This window comes from Anomalospiza imberbis, chromosome 7, assembly GCF_031753505.1.
Source record: "Anomalospiza imberbis isolate Cuckoo-Finch-1a 21T00152 chromosome 7, ASM3175350v1, whole genome shotgun sequence".
In the NCBI taxonomy this organism is placed as follows: domain Eukaryota; kingdom Metazoa; phylum Chordata; class Aves; order Passeriformes; family Viduidae; genus Anomalospiza; species Anomalospiza imberbis.
The window spans coordinates 14,991,892-15,004,454 of record NC_089687.1 but is presented as its reverse complement, the minus strand read 5'-3'; the positions used below and the strand labels follow the sequence as shown (position 1 = coordinate 15,004,454).

At 41.9% G+C, this 12,563-nt stretch overlaps 1 long non-coding RNA gene across 1 annotated transcript; it reads right to left on the bottom strand.

The window, feature by feature from the left end:
* Positions 1 to 7,153: 7,153 nt before the first annotated feature.
* LOC137476988 (uncharacterized) lies at positions 7,154 to 12,013 on the bottom strand. Its single transcript, XR_011000767.1, has 3 exons — positions 11,803 to 12,013; positions 8,552 to 8,668; positions 7,154 to 7,959 (listed from the first exon to the last, which is right to left on the bottom strand). It is a non-coding gene; the product is annotated as an uncharacterized lncRNA (long non-coding RNA).
* Between the last annotated feature and the right edge of the window lie 550 nt (positions 12,014 to 12,563).

Genomic DNA, 12,563 nt, shown 5'->3' with positions numbered 1-12,563 from the left:
AGAGAAAGACAATGGAAACAACTACAAAATATCAAAATATTTTGAGTTCCAGATACTTCTATTTAACTCAGAGTAGTGGGTCAAATTTGTTTGTAACATGGGTGTGTTTAACATGTAGATCTTAACTCATTGGCTTGTTCCATTTCTGCAGTGATACAGCCCAGGGAGTATTGTTTGAAAGTGCAGAAGTGTTTCCTCTTGCTCTTGATAGCAACTTTACATTTCTTCAGGAATGAGGGAGACATGAACCACTTGGTGGTCGAGATTTGTCTAGGTAAATAAGGAAAAGCATAAACAGTTTCTACACAAAACAGGAGGGATTTAAATGTACAAAGCCCATAGAAATTCTCAAAGAAACAAGAATGGAGAAACTCCAGGGATGGAAAATGGCCACAATCGTTCTAAAAGCAGTTAGAAGCCAAATAATTGATTTTAGAGTTACATTGGAGGACAGCTGAAGAAAAAGCTAGATATGAAACTAGGGAATTTTTTTCTAAGCCCTCTTCCCATCAATCAAAAGAAGAGGCTTTGAAAGAAAGTATGCATACAAGGAAAGTGAATGTCTGGGAGGGAGGTTTTCACCTTCATCAGCCTGCAAATCTCTAATCCACATCTAGAGTTGGAAAGAGAATCTGTGTAGTGGGTTATAGCCTGAATTTTCTTTGTTGCCTTTCACATACTTCTATTTCCTAATGTATTATTCCAGATTATACTTACCCAGCATAGAAATGCTGTATTCTTAAAATGACCAAGTACTTGACTGGTGATTTCCTAACTCCCTAGTAGTCTGTGCTGTATCCGGTACATGAGATTCAAGAGACCTTGGATGGAGACATTGAGAGGTGGATTTTTTTCATACTTCCTTGCAAAGCTGTAATGAGGAATTTTTTAAGGGTGCTTCCACCTTATAGGGGAAAGATATTGATTGGCATTGACTTTGTCACCTATAAGGCACAGCAGTCCTCAAAGGTAAGTGATGTAGCAAGACTGAATGGGAGCAGCCAGAATGAAGGAGGACTTCAGAGTCATTTTTTCCATAAGAGGACATTTTCTGTGCCCTCATCAAACAACCTAAGTACTGATATTTCTACTCTTTAGTAAATAATCTTCTCTGTTGTCCCGTCTGCATTATGCTCTATTTCACAATGAAAACCATAAAAATTAATCACCTTCCCTCTTCTCATTTTTCTGCTCAAGCAGTTCTACTTCAGAAATACGGGCAATGGGAATTAATGTATTTTTCAACAAGCACAGAGTTGCTGATGAAGTCTGAAATATAATTCTACATATGGATAGTTGCAGACTCTTTTGAAAGAAGAAATTCCATTCCTGTCTTTTACTCATCCCTGTTTTCATCAGTGCCTTTAAGCTGTTGTTTGTCACCTAAAAAAAATCTACAAATTATAAAAGGACAATGATTTGTCTTTCCTTTCCATAGTGCCTAAGTGAAGCTCAAAACGCTAATGTATTATACTATGTGATATTTGTTTCTACTTCACACATAGAAGAACATTATGTCTTTTTATTCTTCTATGTCTCTCATGCCTGTATTTCTTGGAAAAGGGAATTGGATTTGTTGCTGAGAATTTAATAGCTGTTGTGTTTAAAATTGACCAATTTTCACAAAATTTCATCAGTCCAAAATGGTCTAAGCAGTTGAAAATAAATGTACTTTCCCTTTTCCAGTAGTAATCACTTTTTTTCAGACCTTCATTCTCATCTTTGAGGTAAAAGTAGAGTAGAAAGAACCAGTGGGTCAATTTCTCCAAAAACTATAGAGATCCCAACATTACCAAACCCAGTGGTGTTTTTCCTTTGAAAATAATTTCAAAAGAGTAAATTGCTGTGTTCAAACTGGAAGTATCATCATTATGAGTACTTTGAAATCATAAAGCAGGTGACATGATCTACTATGCTTGTTCTTGCTTTGCCTGCTTGGCACAAGCTTCCTAAAAGCCTTGGGAGTTACTCTGGAGATGAATTTGTTCTGCAGGGGTCTTCCATTTACTTTGATTTATTGTGATCATTCAATGTGTATTCTCATTTGGATGGTCAGGGATTTACACACATAGCTTCCATTAACACTAAAGGGTGATACCATTAAGACAAATGTACAGTTAAGCTCTGGCACTGTGGAGATAAAAATATCCCTCAGAGAGTGCTCTGGCTGGGCTGGAAACATTCATTATCTGAGTTGTATTTCACAGCATGAAGCACATTTATAGGCTGCTTTCTAATTTTACTGCCCCTACCATGTATTTCTTAGGGGGAAGGAGAAGAGAGAAAAAGGGGACCTATCCATGGGAGAGAGGAAGGAAATTGAGATTGCTTCCTTCAAACCCCAGTGCACAGACAGTGTTTCACATGAATAGCAGAGAGGAACAGATGATTTTTGATCTCTTTCCTGGATCATCATCATCATTTCAAAATTGCCTCAGAACACCAGGGCACTTGCTGCTTTTACTTTAGTAGTATTATAGTAGCCCTTGGAGAGGGAGCTTCTTAGTCTTCCCTCACGTCATGCCAACTAATAGACATATGAAACAAGAGATGATCCATACTCAGAAGACCCTACAACCAACAAAGGAGTAGAGTCTGGTGGTAATCCAAATCTTAAAAGGCCAGAAGCATCTCTTCATTGCTCGTCATCTACCCACAGTTCAGCATGGTTTGACATCACTGGTGTTGAGTACTGCAGTGTATTTGTCCCATGTAAGTGTAGATACTTCACCACTATCAAACAAAAGTATGCCCTGCCTTCTCCAGCAAGTCATGGTCAGGGAGGTACACATAATGCAAGGGTCTGTCTCACAGCTCTTTTCTCAAGTCTTAAAATGTGTCTCTGCATGATAGAGTTCATTTCCATGGTTTCCTAACTGAAGAGATGTTATTTCTGACCTGCAAACCACCCTACTGCAGAGCCCCCTAGCATGCCCAAAATGTCCAAAGGAAATGGTGAGGTGGACTTGTCCTGTTAGACCATCACAAGGAACAAGAAACGGAGGTAGTACCATGCAGAATAGCAAGGTACTTCCTCTTCTTACATATTTTTCTTTATCCCTTCAGAATTTCTCTGTATCTCTTTTACAGCCAATATAATTCATTGAAGCAAACCAGAGAAAAACAACTTGGATGTGTCTACATTAGATGCTGGCACTAATTTTTTTCTCAATTGCTTAGTGAAGCCATTTATATCACCAGCATAGGTCCAGAGACACTTTGCTTTGGGCAGGAATTGTGCCTTTGGGTTTATTCTGTCTACAACTTTATTATTACATTGGACATCGTGACACATTTTAAGTGGTTCCCTGTCTTCAGCTGTAACTGAATATTGTGTTTAGATAGTCCACTAGGCTCTCTTGCTATGGTAATATGGATTCTGTGTTTCAGAAACCACTAAACAGTTTTCCATTTGGGCAGGTGATTCCAAGTTTATAAATGCAAAATATCATTCAACAACCTGACCCAGCAAAACTCCTACAAATATTACAAGACTCCCAGAAAATGCAGAAAAGAAAATGTTCTGTGCAAACAGCGAATGAAAGCAGTGAGGAGGAGGAGGCAGGGAATGAATGCAGTTGTCATTTAATTGCTTTTAAAGCTTTTTGTCATCTTTTTCTCATATCCCCCCACCCTGCCCAAGACCAGAATACCATGCATGTAACAGAATCTGTTCCGATTAGAAGGTTTTGTTACAGCTGTAATAAGCTTTCACACAGGAAAAGTCCCCTGAGACCTATATTTCATCTCAACTTTCCCTACCGCATTAAACAGAGGGTTTGATTCTGGAAAGCCGAGATTGAAATTCTCTCCTCCCGCACTCAACCCTGGAAAGTAATGAGAATTGACAATTCCAAGGCTTGCTGTGAAACTAGCATGGTCTGGACAGAAACTGCCTCTGTGATAACAGGTTTGGGAATGTTTCCACTTTCGTCTGTTTATTTATTATTCTTATTTATTTTTCTTAGGCTTGTGATTTAGGGGAGAGAGAGTGGAATGTGGAAAAAAAGGAAGAAAAAAGGGAGTCGGTAGCTTGGCAGCACACAGGCTAAATCTAAACACCACACACACTCACTATACCCTGGAAAAACCTGGATCCTATACAACAATTTCTGTAACACCATCACTTGGATAAACCAGCAACTTACTTGGAAAGAATCTTTGCTTTCCTAGAATTCATGTAACGAAGAGATAAAATGACCTTGAGAGATGGCAGCTTTCCTTGTAAAATACATTAACTCTATCAGAGCAAGTCTCGCTGAAGATCCCCCTCCATCCATCCTGTGGTGTATCAGACAGGAAAACAGCTCTGGCAAAATCCTGCCAGTGGGTCTTTTTGCACTAACACCATCATTTTTCACTTCTGGCCTCAGCTGTAATGGCTTAAAAGGGAGACTATAAATCTCCAGTCAGCGTCATCTGTGGGCATTGACAAACAATGCAAATTTCATTTGACCCATTTTTAGTACTCCTCATTCAAATGACGACTTTGACCCACTTTGTTGCTCTTTGAAATGAACTGGCAGTCCAGTTACCATGAGGTCTGTCCCAAAGTGGCAGTCCCTTGGATTGTTCTCTTGAACTATTTCTGTTCCCATGGTCCTGCAACAATTATTTTTAAGAAGAAAATGAGGATTGAGAGAGTCAGGCAGCAGCCAGACAAATCTGCTGTGAAACTGCCTCAGAAACTATCAGTTGTATGAAGAGCAGAAATGACTGAGCATGGACTCTGAGGCATAATGTTATTTGGCTGGAGTTTCTGGTGCTTAAAAATAATGTTTTCCCTGCTGTAATTTTTCCCTTCAGAAGGTTTATTTTCCCTCTACCCTAGTTGCCTATTTTCCCAATAATAGTAGGATAACAATACTTCTTTCCACCCTCTGTCAATTTTGATCAGTGAATAGATTCAATATTATTAGTGTGTGATTGGCAAATGAAGTGAATGGTAACTCCCGCTTGCTTGAAAAAGAGTATGTAAGAAAATTCAAAGTGGTCATGGAAGAACCTCTCTGGGATTAATTTTGAGAGGATAGATAAAAGGGGCCGCTTGGGAGGGAGAAGCAGCAGGAGCTGAGGTTTGGATACTTTTTACTGGTTACTCTACACCCAGATGTTGTGCCTGTAAGGAAAATTGTTTCATATTTCAGCATATTTCTACAAATAGAGATTCTGACAGCTTTCACTTTTTTCTCATTTTTAGATGTTGCTCTAAGACCAGGTGCTGCAAACCTTTTGGAATTAACTCCATGGAGACCCCTTTCCCAAAGAAGAGGTATTCCAGCTGTGATAAGACAACACTGACATTCACCTTCACCATTCAATTTGTCACCCCTTTTGCTCCTTTCATCCCTTCCTTGTACACAGTCCTGGGTTTCACCCAAAGCTGACTGTATTTCACTGCCAGCCAAGATGATCTAGAGGGATGAATGCTTCCTTCTGCTGCATCAAGGAAAAGGAACTTAAATCATAAGAACTTGCTGAGAAAATTCTCCATCTTTTCTGTGCATTTCTCAGCTGTCATCGGTCTGCAAAAGGCCATTTAACCAAACTTCAGCAAGACCTTTGAAATAACAGCAGGGAAGAGTCTACCTGATGAGCCTTTGTCCCCTGCCGAGACTGTAGCTGTTTGGGAACAGCTGCCCCAGAGCTGCTGCACCTTCATGCATTTCTTTGGAAAGAGGGAGCAGTGTTAAAATCAGGACTGGTAGTGGAAAAGCAGCAAAGAGCAAGAAATGCAGGGAAGTGGGCACAGATGTATCTCTCCAGTCACCTATTCTGTATTAGTGGTTTGCATGACTGGGAAATGCAGAGACAGGTGGTCTGTCTACCCCCTTTCCCTACTCCTTCAGTCCTAGGAGAAGGTGAAAGAATGAGTTCTGCAAAGCAACAAAGTCGTGATTTAGCAAGGCCAGAAACTTGTGCAGCAACTCTGCAAGGGCTCATGCAAACACACACACCTTTGGCTGCTGGAACCCATTTGGCTGCCAGAGTGGACATGAGCCAGAAGACCAGGTCACCCAAAAAAAACCAAAAAATAATAAAGAGCCCCAAACCAACAACAAAAACCAAGAAATAGCACAGAGTACTCCTCCAAAACAACAACAGAATCAGCCCCATGATGGACACATTAAAGATAAAGGAGCCTCCACCATGGATGTATTTGCCCTGGTGTAATTAATTCACTTTTGGAAGAGTTGCCAGCAGGGATCTCAGATTAAAATCTCTCTCCTGCAGTAGGAAGCACCTCCAGGAGCTCAGCATCTCCCTTCCCTTCCCTTCCCCACAGTATGAAGTACCATTCCAAGTCCCAGTGTGAGACTTGAACCTGCAGTGACCTCCTGAGCCCTGCAGTGAAGGATGTATGAGCCAATGAGTCATGTTGACTCTGGCTTGGATATAAATGGGCCTCTTCTCTCATACCAGAGAAACCACGTTCACACAGCCACCGAAGTTTCCTGTATCGGATAACCCTCAATGCAGGAGTTGGGTGGTGCTAGTTGCTGTCATCCTTGCCAGGAGGGAAGGGGTGAGCAATGGGGTGGGGATGTCAAAACCCAGTTAATCCAGAAGTTACATCCTCTCTGTAATTTAGGGTGCAGGAAAAATTGTCATCCAATTTGAACAGTAGAGACTAAACTAGCCCTCTGGTTAATGAAAATGATGACTTCTCTTTCTCTGTGGGTGGTCTTTTATTTGTAGGGAGTGAACAAGGAATTGTTGTTCAATACATCTTTTGAGATGTCACTTTTTACTTGCCTGTCCTGTACACAACCAAGTCACCTTCCAGGGTTTTTTTGTGACATCATGAAGGTACCTTTGGGCATTCCAAATTGCCTCTTGCTGTGGAGTAGATAGCAAAATTGATGGCTACTCTTGGCTCACCTTCTCCATGCTCTTTACAGATCTCCAGCTTCAGATCTCCACATCCCCTCTGCAGACACTGCCTAAGTGAAGCTGAAGAAAGCTGTGAGCAGACAATCAAGGCAATCTCCCACAGAAATCCTCGGTAGTGAGAGTAGGATTTTATGACCAAACTGGTGATACTCCTGACTGGGAGGCAACAACTTTCAGATGAGACCAAGTGAACCTCCCAGTCATAGATGCTGTGAGAGGGTCTGTGACTCATCGAGCAAAAGGAGGGAAAGGTTATTTCCTGGAAGGGTGCCAACTTGACACTGTATAGAAGTGATTTTTACCCACTGCTGAAAAGCAGGCTACTCTCAGCTGGAAGGAGCAGCTGGTCAGCAGGACACTTAATCACACTTCACTTGAGGTGCTCAGATGGTTGAGAGCTTAATGCAAGATAATACTCCATGTCTGGGTAGAGCATTCTGTATCCAATTGTAAATACAGGCTGATGAACTCCAGTTACTCATGCTGATATTTGCCAGGACACTGACCATTTGAAACAGAGGTTATCCTCTGCCTGATTCACTCTATCTGCCTGATAACCAGCAGGATATTTGTGCTAGAATATTTTGCTTTTGCCTGCCTGCTTGTCTTTCTTTTGCAGCTGAACAAAGAGAGCATTGTTTTCGTGATATCAAAACTGATTTAACATTGATGGGCTTAAGTTACCAACTATACATCAAGGGAAATATATATCAGCCAGACCAACACCTACTTTTTCAGCTCCTGTACCCACCCATTTCCTGCCCCCCAGAAATATGTCAGCATCTACTCACAAGCCCTCTTGCAATTCTGAACCCTCCCTGATGCTCTCTGTTACCTATTGACATCCTTAATGGTCTGCAAGGGAATGCAAATTGGTATTGATAGGAAACCTGAGAAAGCAACAGAGAGATTTATCCATCATGAAAACACTAGTTTTTCCTTTCCTTATTCATATTGTGGTTCATTGGGCTGTCATGTAATGCAAATAACATTAATAGCATTAGCTTGTACTTAAAATAAATGCTTCCTGTGGTTCTTACATATCTCCATTTCATCATATAGCACCTGGAAAAAAAAAAGAAAGGAAAAAACTTCATTGCCTCCTGTACTCCACTGATGCACATGTTTATCCTGCAGACATGAGTGCGTGGGCTGCACAGCTGTAATTCTGGTTTCTGTGTACTGTGTCTTTAAGTATGAGTAGGCAGCCTGCCTGTAGGGCTGGGATGGTGCAAATCTGGAAAGGCATTTAAGAGAAAGGAGAAGGAGGTATCTTTTGCAATGTCATTCCTGTAGGAAAGCACAAGATAGAACAAATTCAATGGGAAGAAAACCCTTCAAGTGAAACCCAGGTTCAGTATTTATCCAGAGGGAAAAAAACCCAAGAAAAAATAAAATAAAATAAAATAAAATAAAATAAAATAAAATAAAATAAAATAAAATAAAATAAAACAGATAAATTCTCTGAGGAAACCTCTGCTCCAAGAGCTGGCTCTGCTGAACAGCCAGTTGGATGACCTTGCCTAAGGCTGGCTGTTTCTGTGGCCAGCAGCCCCATGGTAGAGCAGGGTGGCTAACACTGCACAGATCCTCTGGCCACTGACAGCCCAACTGGTGGGTCTCCAGCCCACATTGCAGTCACATTCTCCATGCTCACCTGCAGGAAGTACCAGGCTGGCTGGGGTTCCTTGGCTGCTCTCGCATCAAGCACACACTTCTCCCTTGTGCTCTGCAATTTCTTCAACCCAGTGTAAGGGAGTCCCCTGCAGATGTTCTGAGACAACAGTCTCCAAAGAAATTAGTCCACACCACAGGGCAAAGAGCAGTTTGAGAACAGAATTAAGCACCTATAGTGTATGGCTCCATCACTCTGTTGGCTACAGCTCAAACTTAAAATGCCTGTGCTTGGGTTTGGGACAGGCTAAACTTGGACTAACTCTTGATGGGATGGACTGTAGCCTAAGGCATCATCTACAATTCCCACTTGTGCAGATGCACGTGGACAAGAGCTTGGGCCCAATTTAAGCCAATGAGCAAGTTCCTTCCCTGGCAGTCAGCCTGTGTCCATGCCCACGCGCATGGGCCTGGGCCCATGCAAACATACCACAGCGCTTCCATAGACGCTGTTTTGTAGCAGTTACACTCAGCTCCTCTTACTTTATATGATTTCCAAACTCTCCTTACCCATGCTATTATTTTCCTTTTTCCTTTTCTTTCCAAAAGGAGAAGGACTTGTCCAGAATCCAGCAGCAAGCCAACACCAGAACTGGGAGAGCAACCCAGCCCTTCTGACTCCAATGCCGCAGGCTTCGTCTGCTAGACAGGAGTGCTGGTCATGTTTGAATAATGACATTATCTCTGCTAGACTAGTCAAAGCCCAAAAGTGAGTCATTTTGTTCCATCATCCACTCCATGAGTTTCATTGGGTTTCTGCATATGTCTCCAGATGACTGGAGAAGGTACCTATAACACAGGCTATTTTCTGTTCCAGTTATTGGGGCTTGGGGTAGGTTTACTTTGAAATTACAATTTAAAAAAAAAAAAAATTATCAGATCCCTTGGGGCAGGCCTGCAAACATATTGCTCTCACTGCCACATGATTATTTGTTGCATGCACACATGGTCATTTCAAAGAAACATTAGCAATAAAGATAAAGAATATAGATCATATGCAAACTGGTTAGAAATGGATTGCTGTGGTACTGTGCTCTACATAAGCCAGGAATGACATCAAAAGACTGCCTGGTCATGCTTGTTATATGAGATTTGGGCATATATTTGGAATCAGTGCTCATACAGAGGTCAGCAAGGGACAGAAGACGCTAGCTGGTTTTGATTACTCAAAAAATAATGGCTTATTAATATGATTTAGGCGTATCCACAGGAGAAGACACAGATGTACTAGATTATTTAGTTGACTCAGTCAAATATTTAGTTGACTCTGTCAAAGAAGTAGCCAGAGTGTAAATCTCTCTGCTCCTTTCATCTCACACAGCAGGAATCAGAGTTGTGTGTTTGTCAACAGGGGACTGAAGCCATGAGTCAGCATTCAGCAAATGCTTCCAGTCCTCTACAAACAGTTACTTTACCACTTGGTAGTTTTAGATAACCTTCATGGGGGCAGAGAAATGCCAAATAATTTTATCTTGGAACTTAAGGCTCCAGGAGGAGTGGTGGATATAAATTTTTGGTGTTCCTTACCTACAATAGCAGCATTTTATAGCCTGTCTTCTTCAGATGTCCTGCCATTAGGACACAACAAGATCTCTTAACCCTGTTGTGTTCCTCAGCAGGCTCCTGAGGGATCTACCCATAGGCAGGCAAATTCAAGTTAGAATCTCTGCTTCCAGGACATCCATCTGAGCCATTGCAAAGGACTCAAATACAGGTGTGATTTCAGCTATGTTTGTCAAACCTTGTGACTTTGCACCATGTTGGCTCCAAAACACTTTGAGGGTGAAAAGCTCAGAGATCTCGCTGCCTCACAGCTACTACGTCACACATGGAGACTGAGTCTCTTCTTTGCATTTTCACAGCTTTATGACTCTGATTTCTATTCGTCTGTGCTCATAAACAGAGAACCACACTTGGCCTGGTCTCTTGACAGTGCTGAATTCCAATATTCAGCTCATGTCTTTTGGATGGGTGAGGGTTTTTACACTTGTCTAAAGCAGGGACCAATAATAAAGAGGTGAGCTGGACAGGAACAAACGCAGATCTGAACCAATGTGGCTAATCATATGTTCTCCCTTTATTGTTTACAGACAGTAGTTTTTATACACTTCCAGGTAGTTTACAGTCATGAGCACACTCTCATTGGCAAGCAAACATTGTTTGTTCCTGTCCTAAGGTGGGTAAAGTTTCACACTGCAGACCTATACTAATTCACACCTAGATAGCTCAGTACACTGTGTTATACCTTAACATAATTTCTGACTGCGCCACAAACTTATTCTTAACTGTGCCACAGGCTTTCAGGCCTCTGAGGCCCACATCTGAGGCCTAGGCTGGGCTAGCTCAACCTTCACTCCAAACATATAAATCATGAACATACATATCGTGACCTCTTTCTCTCAGAAATTGTTCTACATTTGTCTTTTACAGGTAACAATCACCTGTTGAGTCTCTAAGACACCTTTCTAAAGAAGTATACTCCAGATGTCCACCTTTGCTTCCCTACTGAGAGGGTTCAAAGGCCAGCACATTTCAGAAATGATAAGAGCTCTATCCAATGCTTGTGCTCATGAATTCCCTCTCTTCAGCCAAATTTCTCAACTCTCTTGTTTATTTATTATAATTCTCCCTGGTTCAACAATGGAGCTGGATCTTGCAGTAGGTCTTGCACAGCTTGAAAATATATTTTGAAAGGTTTGTTATTTTATGCACTGCAAAGAAAGCAGATCAAGACCTCTGTAGGTGCCTGGAGTCAAATTTTCCTTGTGCCAAGAGAAAAAAGAAAACACATTTAAAATTCTGCACTGTATGGCACCTGCTTTGAAAGGGAACTTTGCTTATAAAAGCAGTCCCAAAATTTGCACCAATTTTTCAAATCCCTGAAAAGACATTTCCTATATTACTACAGTGAGTGATGGATCAGGGAGACAGAAAAGAGAGAAATGACACATTAGTTTTGCTTGTTTTCGAAGACAATAATCTTGTGGATAAAACAGTTTGTCCTGAGGATAAATCCAGGAAAGAGGGAAAGCTCCTAGATAACCCTTTTTGCTAGTCCACCCTCATATCTGAAGAGAAAATATAAGAACATGGCACTATCAGCCTTGTCGTGAGTCTGACGTGGCAGTCCCTTCTTGCATGGCATGACCTTGGTGGGTGGGTCTGTGAAGAGAGGGGGTAATGGGTTTTGAAGTGCTTTACTTCAGAAACTGCCAGGCTAAATCCAGTTCATACCTAGAGGTGCTGAAAGTGATTAGCATCTGAGGGCTGCTCAGCAAATCGCTGGTCTCCAGTTCCCTTCCTTTGAAATGACTGTACAAAAAACCACCTTTGCTGCTGGCACTAATTCAGATCTTTTCTGCCAGTGTTAGGCCTGAGCTGCAAGACCTGTTGTGCCAGTAAAAGCTGCCTTCTGTCAGCACAGCCTGTGTCCACATCCAATGCTGAGGCCTGGAAGGGGGTAGAATTTTGTCTTTCTCTTAAATATTACCTAAAAAACCCTCCACCCTTTCCTGGCACCATTCCACTGGTGCAGATGGTGGATATTACATTTTCCCTGCCATTTCAAACAATGCCAGAGCATGTCTCCCATAATCCCACCGGGTCTTAACCATTTTCAAGTTCTGATCACATCTTTAAATTTCACTGCTTGGAGCAAATGAAAGCCTAGACACAAAGCTCTTGTCCATGCAGAGCCTGATCCCAGGTCCTGCTGTGCACTAACATGTGTCTGTGCCTCCTAAGCAAGGGAAGCACTTAGCACGGTACAGAGAGGAGCCTGGGTCCCAAGTACAATGTTTGCATCATAGACAGAATCTTATAGACCTGGCATAATCCAGCGTGGGAGCAGAAATAAAGGCCTTCAAAGGGGCTGGGGCTGATGAGGTGATGGAGCCAAAACTCCAGGCCGGGTCTGTGTTGGTGGAAAGTGGGGACTGTGAATGACCATACTGCATCAGCCTGAGGAAGAAAGACAAGCCTTCCCTCTTTGGCAC